Below are 15,711 nucleotides of genomic sequence, written 5' to 3'. Positions count from 1 at the left end.
ACAGCGGCGATGTGTATTAGCTTTTAAATTCATACCATAGATCTTTTTTCTCACTGCGTCAGGCACCGGTGTTGGAGACGGAGCACACTGTGCTTTACATGATAAACAGTCTGAAAAATCGAGCTGACGGGAAACTTAAAGGCCGATAGGAGCGAGCAGGAGCTAAAGCATTAATGTGCTGGATGCTCGGTTCGGCTGTTTACTCTCAGATAATGAGTCAGTTCACACGTCTTTCTTCTCAGTCTTCACCTGTGCTCAGCTCAGCGAGCAGAAAGGAGCGAGCTGTTGGACACACACGGACATGTATGCGTACTGTGTACACACGTGAGCATGCACCGGGGCTCTTTAAAAGCAGGAACTGAAACCTGCCTGAAATGACTGCCATCACGGTGGCTATTAAAAGGAGCGGTGGTTGGAACTGATAAGCTCAGTTTGCTTATTGCGCAGTCTGAACATTGGGGGCAGAGGATTACTGCCACTTGTGTATATTTCTGCTGATGCATTTTTTTATCCTTTTCTGTCAGGTGGTGCATATTGGAATAGCTCGGCTGATGCAGAGCAGGAAGGCTTTTAGTGTCCTTAGATTTAAAATAAAATCTCTCTCTCTCACACACACACACACACACACACACACACACACACACACACACACACACACACACACACACACAGTATGCACTTATATTCTTGCTAATACATTTTTTCCCCCAAACATAAACATGGTCACGGTAGAAGCTCATTTTAATAATGTAATACAGCGTTAAAAGCCGCTTCCCTGCTTATATATTGCAGTTTTCCCAGCCCTGTGTGCCATGTCCTCCACCTTTTCCCTCAGTGTGCGCTCTGGAGCCTTGCCGCCGTGCCGTGTCACCTCTCCTTATGTTATTTACATAAATGATAAACATGGCGGATGCTGGGATTGGCTGCGTAATCCACTTGCAGTGTCATTAGGGAGGGAGAGGGAGGAAGGCTATTACAGGGCCGCTTCATCAGCGGGCCTCGCTTAGGCCTTTTATGGAGGTAATGGAAACCTCTCTCATTAAGGTGCCGCTCACTGTCGGTAATTGATCTTGTTGGTCTTCAGTTGTGGAGAGCGGCCCTGAAGTGCCGCCCGTTTGCCGCATTCATTTCTCAGATCCAGCCTGAGCCGCCCTGCCCTGCGCTCGCCCTACCACCTTGTAAAGTGTGTGTGTGTGTGGGGGGCAAATACACGCCGACCTCAATGAAGTTAAGCGGTTTTACCTCTGTGTGAATGTCACCGCTAGAAGAGTTTTTACATTTTGATGATTGGAGATTCTTTTTTCATCTCAGTCAAGTGGCCATTTCAGCTCTGTTCCATTAAATGAAAGCCCACAGTTTGTAATGCATCGAATCTTTCTCTTACTCATTCATAGCAGGTTAACCTACATTACCGTGATAACTGTAAGCTGTCCGCATGGATGACCTGTTTGTGTCACAGAGCCTCGCTGCTGTATCGGGGTGGGTCGTGGTTGTGTGGCGAGCTGGGAGTTGTCACATGTGCGATGTAATAATAGACTCTGTTGTGAGATCCAAACAGCTCGCTCGCCTCTGTGACTCACTGTGGCTCGGCCTGAGGTCTGGACTTGCATCATCACCATAATCAGTGTCTACTCAGCTGTCGAGCCCGTCCATGCTTTCTCATCCTTCTTATTCCTCTTGCTCTCTCTCTCTCTCTCTCTCTCTCTCTCTCTCTCCCGCTTGCTTGCTCTTTATGTCTCTCCCTCTCTCTCTATCTATCTCTCTCTCTCTCTCTCTCTCTCTCTCTCTCTCTCTCTCTCTCTCTCTCTCTCTCTCTCTCTCAGCTCCATTTAAAACAACCTACAAAATCATTTGTGAACGTGGTTCACAATCAACTAGAAGTGACACTTTGCAGGCTTTGGTGGTGGAAACCTATTATTGTAATCCCTCAATGATTATTTCAGACACTCTAACAAATCAGAGTGGGTTTTTTTTTTACTCGTCGAGTTTTTTTACGTGCCGTTTTTTTATTTACCGTCTGGGGCTGTGCTGTAGTTCACCTCAGACAAGAAGCAGTTGGTTTAAACATGCCAAGTGGGACCAGTGTAATGTTTCTGACCTTTTGTTACTGTTGACTGATGAGGTATTGGTTCAAGGGAAAAAATGAGATATTTCCACCGCCCTCTGTGACAGGCGTATAAATGAACGCATCAAGCCACAGGATTCTCCAGACAGCGCAGTCTTCTTTGCCACGAGCGAGCTGTCATCAGTGCTCGCGGAGAATATAGTAGGAAGCTGATTTACTAAGAAAATGTGTTATTTCTTTTTCCCTTTCCAAAAGGTTTTGCTTTCTCTCCTGTGGGGTTATGAAGAGTGAGTACGGCAATATCTATTGCTCAGGCTACACTTCACATAACAGCTCGGTGCTCTTAAGGTCTTTATGATCTTAGTCCATGTAATAAGGAGCTGTTGCTCTGGCCATCAGTCATCCTGTCCTCAATAAGACCTCTGACATGCGCCTAAAGTCTTCTGCATAACCAGAGCTTCATGAAGCCCTCAAGTGTGACGCGGCTGAGCGTCTGAGCTCGAGAACACGGCTTTGTTTCTTTCATCTGCCAGTAAACGTTTGTTCGCCCGAACAGATTTTCACACCGCAGCAGGACGGCTTTCTGATTGGCCGGTGTCTCATGTCTTATTTACACACAGCCATAACAATCTGCAAGCAAATCAGCATCTCTTACAAGCTCTGCGAGGTGTGCGTATTGCAGTATGTCATATTATGACCGGATGACTAATGCAGTAAAATGAATCGTTAATCAAGACTGGGGAAGTTTGCTCAGCATGAAGCAAATTACCTGGATTAGCATAGCAAAACTCTGCATAATTTACCTTTACTGCTTGGCGCATTCTCCGGTAGAGAAGGGTCTGTTAATTACCGCTGTTGTAAACAGCCAGTCAGTGTGAAGGGGATAAATGGAACTGAGAGAACGGTGCAGAGAAAATGGAGTCGTAATTTTATGAATTTGTCATGTTTGTTTTCATATCGCTGCTCGAAATCTCAGGAACTCGGCTCCGTGACAGATCATTCAGCCGCTGCAGAAAGCATGCGATCCTTTGAAACGTCTACTTCTGGAAAGGAACCATGCTATAGATGGGTCCTAGGGATAGTTTTAATAAGACAATAAAACACACACACACTGGCGCATCACTGTTACAGCACTTCATTACAATCGCTCAGATCACAGCTCGTCGTTATGTCTGAGTTATAAAGCGATGCGCTGTGTACCGCAAGGTTTTAAAAAATTCTCCTGAGGATTTTGAAAAACTTAAAGAACGGAAACGTTCAAAATAGCGAACGTGTGATTCCGACTGTGTTTATATAAAAGGGGAGATTTTTTTTCGCCTCTTTCTTCGAGGATTCGATCTAAAACAGTTTGACACACAACATCTCGAGTGCACAAAAAAGCAAAAAAGAAAAAAGTAATAAAAAAAGAAAAAAAAAGGGACGAATTAAACACCAAGAAATGCTAAAATTTATATATATTTCAGTCATTCTACTTTGCATTCTTCTCAGGTTAATGCCAGCAATATGATTTGTAATGAAAATGTTGCATTCACATAGACAATGATGTAAAATAGCATTTTTTTATTATTTGTTATATTTTTATGTCATCCACATTCTCCGATCAAGCTGAATTTGTGCACAAAACGCCGCGATGTGTTTCATGATCAGACCACACAAGTCCTCTAATGCAGTGCATCACAGTTTGATGAATGCTAAGCAGATTGTCACGCTTATCTGTAAATTAATTAATACAGTTTGTTTTTTAACACAGCCGTCCTCCGTTCGCAATCACGCCCATCTCCGTTCTACATTCACTGCTCTGCTACGGTCTTCGTTATTTTTGTTTTGTTTTGTTTTTTTTGTTTTTTTAAACAAAAGAACAGATGTTATAAGAACAGACTAAAAAAAAAAACGCTGCATCCTGCAACCAGTTTCTGCTGCTATACGATGCTTCTACAATCATGGCTTTAAATCGCAGCTTGACTTCAGGGCTTCCTTTGAACGCTTGATCTTGAAAAACACGAGACATCTCTGAGATTATCTTAAATGTCTTCAGCATGGAGGGCCTCGTAGCCGAGCTGGGACGCTAATGAGAATTAGAAGAGTAAACTGAGTGTAATTTTAGGGTCAGCAGGTCCAGGATCAGCAGGAGTGTGATGTTAAAGACCCAGTTTCAGTCTGGTTCCAGGTTATATATCACCAAACTGCTTGTTTTTAAGGATTAGGACAATCACTATTGATTATTTCTTATAATACTCTATTGGTTGACCATTTCATATCATGTAGTGCACATCATGTGTGTTCTTAAAACCTACTTATACATACACGTGTTAACATTTCCAATAGTCCAGTGTGTACGTACTATTGGAAAATACTTCATTTTTCTCCCCTGAATTTTTTTTAAAGAAAAATAAATTCCTGTAATTTTTTATATAATTTTTTTTCTTAAAAAAAAATTATTATTATTATTTTTTTTAAATAATGTGTTTTTTATTTGTATCTTTTTAAATAATGGGTTTGTTTCCTGAGCGGAAACACATCAGTATCTATTTCTTGCTGTAAGGGAGAGCAGGAAGAAAACTTTATTAACTTATATAATCTGATAACAATTGTTATTTTATGATTTAATGATTTGTATTGGCTGATTTGTTTCAGCTTAGTCAAAATCATCCAGTGACATGTAGGCTTAAATGATGCAGTGTTAGAAAAATGTGTACATTTTGATGTGTGCATGTCGTGCTTCGGATGTTCGGGGGTGGCAACGGCACAGCTTCCCATCCACATGTTTGATTTTAGCTCAGATTTTACATTTACATAATGATGCACGCTACCATTTGACCGGCAGATTTAACTTCTGCTCGGGAATCGAACCCCGGCCAGTGATCCGAGGACCACCGTGGAACATTTAGTCCAATTCAGATGAATGTTGTTCGAAAAAAAGCCCAACTATACAGTGTAAACTATAATAAAAAAAAAAATCCTTTGTCGGATCCATATCGTGTATCAAGACAGAAACAGATCTGTAGAAACTCCAGTTTGAACATTTTCACTCTCTTAACGTCTCAGACCTTGCAGGAATATTTGATTAGGAGTCATTTCCACTGTTGCCAGGAATGTTTTTAGTAATCGAGTATTCGTGAGCGGTCAGAAGAGGTTAGAACTCAAAACTACTGTGCATTTTCTTAACATTTACTAAACACATTGGGGCTAAGATGAAAAGAAAAAATGGGCTGGTGGTTAGGTTGAAACTTTAAAATGAAATTTGGGCTTTGTAGCCTGTGTTGAGAGATGGAGATGAGATGAGATGAGATGAGATTAGCGTGTAAGCTGCCTGCTGAGAGCCGGAACGTTCCTGCGTCATGCAAACAGAACAGTTTGTCATCTGTTTGAGAACGCTGTTGTCTAGAGCCGCTGCCGTGAGCAATGATAGCTGAGGGATGTTTTCCAAAGGATAAGACATGAAGGTGGAGGATCTGTGTGGAAGTACAGGAGCAACTGTTACTCAAGGCAAGGAAACAGCACTGCTTCTCCTTCAAACTGTGCCATTTAGAGTTCCAGGTTTTATTTGATTTTTTTTTCCTGAGAAATGACCCTGTCTGAGGGAAACATGCTCCAGACATTTTATCGTTGACATTTATAGCAGAGCATCACCGAAAGTAACAGACGACGATAAAGTCCGTCGGAAAGAGAGACAACAGCACTAGGTGGAACACTTGGCCTACTTGTTTTTGGGGAAATAGTACTCCTTCGCTAATTTCCCATTGATAAGTATCTGACAGCTCATAGTCAGCCACTTTATCTCCGGCTGAAGAAAATGGTTTCTTCAGAGCGTGAATTGATTTCGCAGGAAGCCAGTGCCACACAGCATCTGAAAGAGCTCACTGCCTTTTCTAAATTGCGCCCATTTTGTGGCTTTTTCTATTTGCATGTAAATTATCAATTACTGCTTTTGGCAGGCCTCCGCCGCCATACTTCTGCCTCCAATGAGCGAGTGCTGTTAGGAGGGAGCCGTGTTATTTCACCTTAACAAATCACTTTAGTACTCCCCTTTCCAGCTGCAATTACCAACCGTTTGCTCTGCTGGCTACATTGATTTTTTTCTGCATGTCTCTGCACTTAGGCTGGTTGTTTTTTTTTTTTCCGATCGAGAGTGTATTATGAGGAGGTAAGCTGTAGTTTAATGCGCTTCTCAATTTCAGGACGTCTAATTCAGTCGAGTCGGACTCATGCAACCTCACCACTTGATCCGAAGCAGTTTCGAGCTGAATGAAAGGCAGGAGAGGTGCGTGTTAGATCAATAAGCGCAGGTATATTTGTGTGTATTAAATCCTGAAAAGGAAATTGGGAAGATGTGAAATTAGAGGGCGCTGGTTTATGAACTACAGAGCGGCGTACATTGTGAAACGAAGTGCCGAGCTTTTACTTGTTGTTATGCCGAGTCAGCTCCGAGTGGGACGCTGGGGGTACTTCAGAAGAACAGAATTCAATAGTATAGAAGCCCTTATTTTGTCACATATTCATCACAGCACAGTCAAATTCTTTCTTTACATATCCCGAGTTTAGCCATGATACAGCAAACCTGGAGCAGAGAGAGTTAAGGGCTTTTGCTCAAGGGACAAGAGAGGCAGCTTGGCAGGGGCTTGAATCCCGATCCTCCACCCAGAGCCTTAACCGCTTGAGTTAAAACATGGCAGAGATTTAGTTAACGGTTTGGTCTTCACCGTCAATCATGACTTACAGTTTATTCACTTCATTTATTATTCACTTCCAACGCAATAAGTGAACATAAGGTGCGTGAGTGGTGCAGCAGATCCGCTGAACTTCAGCTGAAGCATTTCAGATAGAGGTTCCAGAGAAGATGTAAACACTGGTCTCGCCGGAACTTTAGCCGTCTTTACCTCGGCCAAGAATTATCGCAGAAACATCATCGTGGCAGTGATTTATAAAGTAATGTGGCTTACAGAGATACGGTACATTCATAACCTTCAGGGAGTCATCCTCAGATAAATGCATGTAGCTAATTGTGCGTGTTCAACATCTTTCTTCACACTTGCACGCACTTTAATAACACATGCAAAGGGTGTTAACTTGAGCATGTGTTCTAATGGGTCTTTATGTGTTTTTAACCTGTTTGTATCTGTAGTTAATATTCAGTGCCGGTGGAACGTGTGTGTGTGTGTGTGTGTGAGTGTGAGTGTGTGTGTCTGTGTGTGTCTGTGTGTGTGTGTGTGTGTGTGTGTGTGTGTGTGTGTGTGTGTGTGTGTGTGTGTGTGTGTGTGTGTGTGAGTGATCAGTGTGTTTTTCCCTCCTGACTTTCCCCATTCAAACGCAATTGCAGGTCTGCACCAAATTTTCTACTACATTTATTTCCTCATGAATGTTTGCATATTTCACTGATTGCTTTCTAGTAGATTCAAATGTGCAGAAATGACAGTTTCTCTCTCCTGGACTGAAGCATGTACTCATTTCACTCACTATAATTGTGTTTCTGTAAAACGTTGAGTTGTTCCACTCGTGTAAAGACTGACGTAGGTTATCAGTGCAGTTTTGCATTGAAACGATACAGATCCTCTTTCTAAGCTTCCAGATGGAGAATCCTAAACAACAACACTTTGTCCGAAATAAAGGCTTCAGACCTTTTATTTTTATTTCCTAATGGCATGGAAATATACCTAGATGACTATGGCAGGATTCATTGGGCTCAAATAGTGAAAGAGTGGATGAGGGAGAATGAGACATCGTTTACACACATGAGAGTCCAGACCTTAATCTACACCTAATACACATCTACATCTAATATACATCTGTAATAAATATACATCTATATCTAATATATCTACATATCTACATCTAATATACATCTATATCTACTATAGTGTCTAGTAGGAAATATACAGAGGAATAAGATTTCAAAACAAACACAGCAACATAATAATCCTACCCCCGCCCCCAACCCCCTCGCCCAAATGAGGTGCTTTTCTGGATTTTTTTTTAATATATATTATTATGTTTTTGATATAAAAATGTAAACTTTAATAGACTTTAATAGTGTAACACACATGAACGTGGATTAAAGCTACACAGCATAAAAACACACATCTACTAGCCGAGCACGAAGTAAACATGAGCATGAAAAGGATATAAGGCTATTTTAAGGGCTTTTCTCTTTCAATCAAAAAACCCTTCAAGTACACTGGAACGTTTCTCCCAGAATGCAATGCAAAGACCAGGGAGCATCAACGATGTCATATTTCCCTGAAGTTTCTCAGCTCAAGGGAAAATGGTGGAGAAACTCAGTAAGTAGCTTGTTGATATTGTTGTAGCATTCCAACATCTACATAGGCCAGAATAAGCACTTTTACATTTATTTGATGTTGTATATATGGTTTTGTAAGGTCTTAATGACTTTTAAGTGTTTAATTATTTTTACAAATCCACTACTTGTTCGATTCCGTCACCTGTTTGAAAAACGAATAAAAAACAAAAAGTCAAAAAGATGTCAAAAAGTCCAACCTGTTGTTAGCATTGGTGAGGTTTTACATCACAAGTATTGAGGAATGTTGGTGAAAATTGAGTCGTCAGTGACCCAGCGCTTAGTGAGTCAGGGTCCTTGCTAATGCCCCTTTTCCACCAAAAAGAACCGGGTGCTGGTTCAAAGTTGGTTCCACTGGTGAACCTTCTAAGAACCGTTTTGCCTTTCCATCGGTTAGAGAGCCATCACAGGGCCGAGTCTGACTTCACTGTATACTTGTCATGGTTCCCAGCAACGTTAGCGCAGCAACGGCAAACACAAACACAACATCAACAATGGCGGATGTTGCTTTACTGTTAATGCTCATGGCTTTGTGAACCCACATTGGCATCCAAACGCGGTGAATCCAAGGTTGTAATCGAGAAAGTACATAACATTATTTTATCATTAACACAGAAAAAGGTAGCCTATCATGTGTGCTGATAACTGATCATATTGTGGTAAAGTAAAAGTGTATTAAACATTAGTATACTTAAGGTACATTATCAAATGCGCTAACAGTAGCCCCGCCCCCAGCCCCTGACACAAGCAGTTCTTAAGTGATGTGGGCATGTGGTGGCCTAATGGTTAAGGTGTTGGGCTACCAATCAGAAAGTTGTGAGTTTGATCACAGGTCCACCAAGCTGCCACTGCTGGGACCCTGAGCAAGGCCCTTAACCCTCAATTGCTCAGTTGTATAAATATGAGATAATGTAAGTTGCTCTGGATAAGGGCGTCTGCCAAATGCTGTAAATGTAAATGTAAAATAAAAAGTCTAGACCAGCAACGTTTTGGTGCTACTTAAGAACCACTTTTCCTAGTTCGGAGCCAGTGCTTTGGCTGTTGAGAAAGGAAGAACTGGTTCTAAATTAGGCTTTGGCTCCGAACCAGCACTCAAACTGCCTCGGTGGAAAAGGGGCATAAGTGTCTGAACTCGTGTACTCCAGATACTGATTCAGCACCTAGAGAGCCCATTGAAACACTAGTGCAGTGAGATGCAGTGGCTGATGGGAGTTGTAGTCCTGCTCCATATATGGTATAATACGTGTGTGTCTGCGTGCGTGCGTGCATGTGTGTGTTAAACAGCAGTATTATAACCCATGTACAAGACAAATACATTTGAAGATGGCTGAATGTTGGATTAACTCCTGCATGTAAATGTGTGGACCATCCAGACTGTATTCCGGTCTTGTCCACAGTGTTCACAGGATAAACCCCACATCTAGTGACCAGGACGGAGCGGACACTGAAGATGAATGAATAATATTCTTTAAACAAAGCAGTAGCTCCGTGGTTAAGGTGTTGGTTTACTGATTGAAAGGTTGTGTCCCGAATCGTGGGATCATCAAGCTTCCACTGCTTCAGCTACCCCCTGAACCCTCAATTGCTCAGATGTAGAAATGAGATAAATGTCAGCCACTCTGGATGAAGATACTGTAGTCTCCCAGATACTGTAAATGTAATCAAACAACTCCTGAAATTCAAATATTTTCTTCCAGTCTCAGTGGATGTAGCTAGTGGTTAGTCAGGTTTAATAGAGAGTTATTTATATAGTTGTTTTTTTATTTGATAGATAGATAGATAGATAGATAGATAGATAGATAGATAGATAGATAGATAGATAAGGACCTATTTGAAGAAGCATGAAGATATTTCAAAGCGCTCCTGTAAGTATGCAGCAGCTAAAATAAACAAGCTAAGACTTAGCATTAGCACAGATAATTTGTGGATAATTTGTGGATTATTTTTGGATAATAATTCACTGTGAACATAGCAAGGTGTAGATGCTACAGTTTACAGATATATTTGAAATGTTTCAGGTTTGTGAAATATTTGGAGCAGCATCAGTATCTCATGCTAAAGATATGTTGTTTAGCTAGCTGTCAGATTACTGAGTTGTGAGTGCTGTAGTGTTCATGAGCCAGTCCTGGCTACATAGCCCATTCTCTTTTTCACCACATTTTCACTCTGCTCTCAGAGGAACGTGTGTCTGATGGTCTCAACCGAGGCAGTAGGTTGACAGCAATCCGAGCTGTTCGGCCGTGTGACAGGAGCTCGTCATTATCACCCTGAGAGTCTTCTCCTGTGCTGCTGCTTGACCTTCCTTATTGGAACGAAAGCTCTCGCTCTGAGCGACGCCAAGAAACTTAAGAGTCTTCACACTGCTATTATTTATATATCTGCAGAGTTAATCGTGACTTAATAGGCTTATCCTTCACTGTGCTGTGAGTTGTGAGATCGCTAAATTCGATTTGACGATGACACGCACCACCATACATGTTTACGGCGCTTGCGAGCTCATATAAAGTGTCTTCTTTCCTCACTGACGCTGTCCTTAGTTAGCAGCGAACTGTGAAGGAGCTTAGCCAAGCATTCAGGAAACCTATCACATTAAACTGTTATAACTGCTCTATGTAATGAATTTTGGATTAGCAGCGACTCTACGGCTCTAGGATAACCTTTTTAGAAGGACAGCGTTGAAGAACGGGAGCCTAGGGGGCATGCGATTCTATGCCATTCCAGCTGCTCACGGTTAAAGACTTCACTCAAATCACTGACTTTTTTTTTTTAACTCCACATCTCCACAAAAAACAACACAACGCCTCACTCAAACCACACAGGACACGGCATTAGAGGCGAAGTCACGTGTGTGGTCGGGTTAAGCGACGAAGCCCGACCGCTCAGGACCGCTCCGTGGAAGAAGCTTGCATTTTAAGTGGAGTGTAACGTGTGCTTTATTTGGTTACAGGTGCGCTGGAGGCCGGTGTAGCTCGGAGCGTGGAGAGAAGGAGCTTCCCCACCGACTCTATGAAGGGAGGGGAGGGGGAGGGGGGGCCACTCAGCACACCACAAGTCTGCACTGCTAACAGGTTGGAGCGCCTTTCCATCTTTATGTGGCTTTAAATCATTGTTAAAGAAGGGGGTGGGGAGGGGGCGGGGGACTCCTGACGTTATTCAGTACTGTTCTGCATCTTGAGCTCATCTTTTCAGATTTTTTTTTCTTTCTTGGTTTAATATCTGCCACACAGAACAGAAACCCCGAGCCACAGCCCCGCGTTTGTGTCAACTAAAGTTCTAGCAGATGTTCTTGCATTATTCTAAGCGTAGCATGATACGTTTGAGGTAAACATGTGGATCGAGTAGATTGAATAAAGTGCTCCATCTGTCTAAGTTCCTCCACGAACAAATTCTCGAACACAAACAAAACCTCCAGCGGTCTTCTGATTGAATTTGTGGCACCAGGCTCGACTCCAGGGCCTTTTTTTGTTGTTGCTTGGCTTAGGGAGCAGATTTTTGTTCTATTTGCTGTGAAATGAAGAATTTTGTCCTCTGTGTATCATGGGCATGACAAGTACCGGGTCTCCCCCCTTGACCCAGAGACCTTCCCCCTCTTCCTCCCCCCTCCCCTATGTGGACCTGGAGGTAACATGTGGCCAAGGAGTCTGGTAGTGTTTATGTGCAAGGGGCTGCTGCCTCCATCCGAATCTGGCTCACGTCTGTGGACGCCGCGGGCCCTCGGGGCCCCAGCACCTGCAGAATGGAACAACAGAGTTAAAAAAAAAAACAGGGAGGAAGGGTGGAAAAGAGGGGGGTGAGAGACAGAATCAAATGACAAGAGGCTAACGCTTTGTAGTGCGAGCATTTCCATTCTCTTTGATTTACAGCGGGAACATTTGTTTCGACTTGATAAGGTGACATGATCGTCTGTATTGACACCGTTGGGCAGCCAGGGTAATGTCTTTCATTCCCAATGTTCGTTTTTCTTTGTTTTTTTGTTGTTTTGTTTCGTTTTGTTTTGGCAACTTTAACCCGAATGCATTGATCTAGAACCTTTTTAGTGTGGGATTAAGATTTGGGCCAGGGCAAGACAAGGAGAGAGGGAAATATATAAACAAACAAACAAATATTTAAATAAATAAGGACAGTTGTGGTTAATCGCACTTAGTCTAGTGTGAATGCAGAGCAGTGGCATGGGCTGACAAACATCTGCCGAGTGGGATCAGCTAAAGCGATTAGTGCTCTAACGTCAGACTGCAATCGCTACAAAAGCCAGAACGCCAGCTTTCTCCTCCCACACTCCACCTGGAGCACTGACACACACACACACACACACACACACACACACACACACACACACACACACACACACACACACACACACGGTATCTAGTGAGTCCAATGTCTTCAGCTGCTGCACCACACACTCTGATAGTGATCAAAGCCACGTATAGCTGATCAGACTGATGATCACTCACATGATCATAAGCACCTTGTTATTAATGAAGTACAGTAGATGTAATGAAAAGGTCTGTTCCTCGGGGCATCACTGATATTTTACACTTCCTCTGCACTCAGATGGGCCTCTTTAGGACACATGAAATGTTTCCGTTGTGACTAACACAAGTGGAGTGTATCCTGCACCGCCTTTCACAGATAACCTCATTAAATGGAAGGAGGTGATATTTCCTGCAAGGGTTTTCATTCTGTTTTTCTCCTCTGCCTCTCATGCACACAACCTTTTGACCCCAATCCCTCCCCCTTTCTCTCTCTCGAAAACGGGATCAAAGATAGAGATCGAAACGCACGAGAGGGAGAGAATAGTATCTCTCTCTCTCTCTGTCTCTCTATCACTCTCTCTCTCTCTCTCACTCTCTCTCTCTCTCTCTCTCTCTCTCTCTCTCTCACACTCACTCTCTCTCTCTCTCTCTCTCTCTCTCTCTCACACACACACACACTCTCTCTCTTTATCTCTCTCTATCTCTCTCACTCTCACTATGTGTATCTCTCACCCCTCCAACACACACACACACACACACACATGCACACACACACACACACACACACACACACACACACACACACACACACACACACACACACACACACACACACACACACGCACTCTCTCTCTCTCTCTCTCTCTCTCTCTCCCTCTCTCTCTCTCCCTCTCTCTCTCTCTTATTTGCTTTGATATTAAACTCTTTCCCTCAGTGTGTAGACTAACTGTGTTGTGAGTGTGTAGTGTGTTGAGATAGTTGATCTGCACCATTCTCACTCATCCCTCTGTTAGAATGAACCCAAAACAGACTTGTATTATAGTTTAATGATAAATAAAGACAACTTACGCGTGCTGATCTCAGGACAAAAGGAAGGAATTCAGTGTTCATGCTGCACATGCTGGAAGGATGTCAACACTCACAGGATTTGCTAACACTACAGGAATAAATGCAAACCTCTCAGCTCCGGTTACGTGTAGGACATGAGTCCAGTTAGATTCTTGTTCCTCGTGCACTCACGGCTAGTTTAAATGACACAAATGAGGCTACAGATTTTGGTCCACTTCTCAGGTTTGACTGAAGGATCATTTTACCATTGAGTGTTTGACAAGAGACAAAAACCAGGGCAGAGTGAACACAGCATTAAAGCCACTGCACAAAATCTACATTACTGTGAGTGTTCAGGTATTTACTGAGTTTTGTGTGTGCAAGTGTGTGTGTGTTTGTGCGTGCACGTGTGTGCGTGCGTGCGTGAGACTGAACTTTTTCCCATAAAACTTAAATACTGGAAATCAGACAAACACTAAGAACATGGAGCTGATACTAAATAATTGTACTAAATAGATCAGCCCTAATATCCAGAACACTCTGTGCTCGAACTTTACGCAGCACCCTAACACAGTCTGCCGACTTTTGTGCACTTTGTTGGAAGCAGAACACTACTGCGTTCACACCTACAGCGGCTCAGAGATGGTTCATTGTCAGTGAGAGCTGATGATTGCAGCCTGTGTGAGCCACAGCCAGTGGTGGTGATGTGGTGTCCAGGGTCATGATAAATTGGAGAGAAGTTGCACTTTATGCAAATATGGAGCGAGTCGATGCAGAGACTACCTGAAGTGAAGGCAGTAGAGAGCATGCGATCTGTGACAAAGAGCGCACACGGCTTCGTCTTCAGCTCCTATGACACTCCGACACACTGATTAAGTTTATACACAAACACTATATCTACATTAGCAGCAGATTAAGAAATCTGATTCGTTGTCATGTGGAATGCTCCAACCACTAAGCAAAGTTATTACTATGACAACCAGTAGCAGGAACGCCACTTCATAGTACAGAAACCGGCGTCTCGCGGCGTTAAAATCTCTGTACGCACGAATGCATCTCTGTCAGGCGGCCGAGTTTGCAGCAGGGTTCAGTTCAGCTCATTCGGAAAAAATCCAGCATATGTGAAAGTGCCCCTTTTGTCTCCTGTCAACTTGGAGTGCAGTAAATGTGGGACAGGTGTAGCCGCTCCTTACTATCTCAGCGCCGAAAATACCGCAGCGAGCGCTCTCCTTCTTTGGATGTCCTTCAGTGTGCTGTGGGAGGAAGCTGAGAATGGCATCCCTCAGGACGCTGCATCTGTGCTCTCTCTGTGCGGATGACAGCAGCGTGTAGGAGCGAGAGCATACAGTGGCTTGTCTTACTGGTCTTACAGACATCCGAGCGAGTCTCTCTGCGGTACGAAGTGTCCTGGAACTGCTGGGGTGACACAGAGGCTTTCTAGTGTTGTGTATTTCTTGTTGTCATACACTGTATTTTGGATAATGACAATGAGAATACTCAGACTGTGAAATGACACTAATGTTATTAACATATTGCTCCGTCAGCTTGATTTAGGAAGTCCGTCTAAATGAAAACACACATTTGAACGTATCGGTTGTAAATCTGAAGTACAGTCATTCGCTGTCTATTACTCGCAGGCGGGAAATAACATCGGAGCCATCAAAAGGACACGGCGGTTGACACGAAGCGATATGATTACAGAAGATGTTTTCTACTTGCCTGTCAGGCAGTTCAAGCATGATGAATGAACATAATATAGTGCGCATCAACAGTGGACACGTTCATTAACGGCCCTCCGTAATTTACGCGATGCACTCAGAACGCTACTAGCGCACGGCAATCCGATTGCGTCCGAACAATCTAATCTGCTTGTGACGCCTCTGCCCTCCATACATGTCAGCACAAAGGAACACAATGCACTCATTTGAATAATATGGCAAATGGTGCGGTTCCTGCCAGCCACCCGGCCTGAGCTGAGCGAGTGCTGACATCCCTCAAGATTGGACCGAAGAGAAATAAATCACGGGCGTTTCTCACAGTCGCAAACCTGC

The 15,711-nt window shown here is 43.1% G+C and overlaps 1 protein-coding gene across 9 annotated transcripts in view; it reads left to right on the top strand.

The window, feature by feature from the left end:
* The window catches only part of zmiz1a (zinc finger, MIZ-type containing 1a), a 121,404-nt gene that overhangs the window by 20,234 nt on the left and 85,459 nt on the right, over positions 1-15,711 (top strand). For 7 of the 9 annotated variants that reach the window (XM_047812044.1, XM_047812046.1, XM_027141828.2 and 4 more), the window contains exon 2: positions 11,305-11,425. The exons of the other annotated variants lie outside the window; for them this stretch is intronic. The gene's annotated coding sequence lies outside the window, so the exon portion shown is untranslated. The remainder of the gene's footprint in view (positions 1-11,304; positions 11,426-15,711) is intronic. 9 annotated transcript variants of the gene reach the window in all.

Source organism: Tachysurus fulvidraco, chromosome 4 (assembly GCF_022655615.1).
Source record: "Tachysurus fulvidraco isolate hzauxx_2018 chromosome 4, HZAU_PFXX_2.0, whole genome shotgun sequence".
In the NCBI taxonomy this organism is placed as follows: domain Eukaryota; kingdom Metazoa; phylum Chordata; class Actinopteri; order Siluriformes; family Bagridae; genus Tachysurus; species Tachysurus fulvidraco.
The sequence above is the reverse complement of the archived record's forward strand: the minus strand, read 5'-3'. Positions and strand labels throughout refer to the sequence as shown.